The sequence below is a fragment of the Elephantulus edwardii genome, unplaced genomic scaffold (assembly GCF_000299155.1).
Source record: "Elephantulus edwardii isolate Elephantulus edwardi_28Jun2011 unplaced genomic scaffold, EleEdw1.0 scaffold00009, whole genome shotgun sequence".
Classification (NCBI taxonomy): domain Eukaryota; kingdom Metazoa; phylum Chordata; class Mammalia; order Macroscelidea; family Macroscelididae; genus Elephantulus; species Elephantulus edwardii.
In genome coordinates this window covers 34,791,629-34,793,886 of record NW_006399759.1, presented here as the reverse complement: position 1 = coordinate 34,793,886, position 2,258 = coordinate 34,791,629, and positions in this window count along the sequence as shown.

The following is a 2,258-nucleotide window of genomic DNA, read 5'->3' as shown; positions in this document are numbered from 1 at the left end:
ACTCTTCCTGGATGATACCCTTGATATCCTCCCACAACTCATCTGGCCTTCGTTCATTAGTGTTCAAAGCCTCAAATCTGTTCCTGAGATGGTTCTGAAGTTCAGGTGGGATAGACTCAAAGTCATATTTTGGTTGCCTCGGATTTGGTTCAATTTTCCTGAACTTTAGCTTGAATTTGCATATGAGTAGTTGGTCTATACGCATACAAGGACTCTTTTGATAGTGACCCTAAAACTAACAGATCTGAATTAATCTTGTTCTGTCTTGTGCCATCCTCATGAGCTCTGATATGCTCTAGCCCATTGTTATCATCACTGTGTCTCTCCATCTTGTTGAGACTCTTCCTCTCTTTCTCTGACCCTCTACCTTTCCCAGAGTAATGTCTTTTTCCAAGGACTTGTCTCCTGACAACATGCCTCAAGTCTGTATGACAGTCTCCTTATCCTTGCCTCTAAGGAGCACCCTGGCTGCATTCCTCCAAGACAGCTTCACTATTGTCGTTGTCGCCTTGGGAATTCCCTTTACCTTTCTCTTGTTTGGATCACCCTTCCTGGGTGCATTTGTTAATTTACTCCAGTCCTTAGTAGCTTTTAGAAAAAGGGACCTTGGGAGATACTTGGGGTTTTCTTTGGATCTTGGCCTTTTTGAAAAGAATTTAATTTGCCCTCATTTTGTGTTGTTTTAGTTGTATATTGAATTCTAGGTAGAACAGTTTTTCTGTCAGTTTTTTGAAGGCTTTATTACATTGTTCTCTGGTCTCCAGGAATACTTTTGAGAAATTCAGAGTCTATTTCTTTTACGTTCTAGAATATTACTTGCTCTCTTTTTGAAAGTTCCTAGCATCCTCTTTTTGTTTGTGGTATTTTGAAATGTCATGGTAATTTGTATCCTTTTTTTTTTTTTTTAAATTGTACTGGACACTTGATGAAACTTTTCAATGACAAGATTCATGTCTTTCAATTATGGGAAAAAAATTAGATTTCATTGGAAGTATCATTCCTTTCCTTTCTTGAACTTCTATCGGACTTCACAGGCCTTCTCATTTTCTTAACTTTTCAACCCTTTGTGTTTTTTACTTCAACACTGTCTTCCAACTTTTCTGCTAAAATTTAAATCTCTGTTATCAGTTAAGCAGTTTGTAAGAGTTTGTCCCTGTTTCCTGCCTGTGCACTTTTTATAGCAGTCTTGTTTTCATGTAGGTGCAGTATCCTCTGAGGGTAGTAATTATGGTGGGAGTTCTTCTGTTCTAGTGTTTGTTTGCTCTCTTTTATCTGTTAGCGTCTTTTGGTCTCTACCTTTTATGTTGAAGACTTTTCTCAAAAGCCTGATGCTGGTCATCTTTAGATAGCTGCTTGTTTTTAAGAGTCAGGCCCAAAATGAGATTGCCTGGTGAGCCTCTCTGGGCGACAAGATTTGGATCTCTCTCATTAGGAGGTACTCTCAGCTTTCAGTATTTCCCACTCCTTAAGCCTGACTGTCAGCATTTTGGGGAACCAAATGGTACCCTCCACTTTTAAAAAATTCACTTTATGCTGTTGTTTTATGAAAGACCTACATTAGTACTTCCCTTCCCTCCCCCACTAACCAAAGAAACCCAAAGAGGACTTTTGCTTTTATGGGGAGATAAAAAAAAAGGGTGACAAATAAAACTCACACTGTGTGCTTGTTTTGCAGTAGCTCTTAAAGGGACAGCATGCTTCCTGAGCAGTTAGAATTTGCTGCCAAATTAATTCTTTGGGAACTACACTAAGTCATAGCACCAAGTGTCATAGCTTTGAACTCTGCCTGTGTGTGTTTTAGGTTTTATATGTTATTTGGTATGACATAGTAGTTTATTTTTTTGAGATCTGGGAAGGACCCTAATTATTTCTGTATAAATGCATAGTAATTGCATCTTAGCTTTATGCCATTTTGGTTTGTGAAGGATTTTTTAGGAACACTCTACTTTCAGATCGTAGGGAAAACCTGTGTAGAGTTGGGGGAGATTCTTCAGTTTTCACTCCTGCATCTCATTCTGGTGCCAGCTGTATCTCAGAGTCCACATCTTCTGTCTCCAGTTCAGTATGCTCAGGACACTCCACCAGGCTTTGTCAGAGTTGGAGAAGGGGCTACCTGGAGCAGAGGAGGGAGTTCTTAAATACTTCAGTCTCAGTTTTGTTTGTTTCATTGAAATTTTAATGAACGTTTATAGAGAACTTGGATTTCCATTCATTCGTTGTTGCACATTTTCCTCCCTGCTCTCCCCCGCACCCCAGTT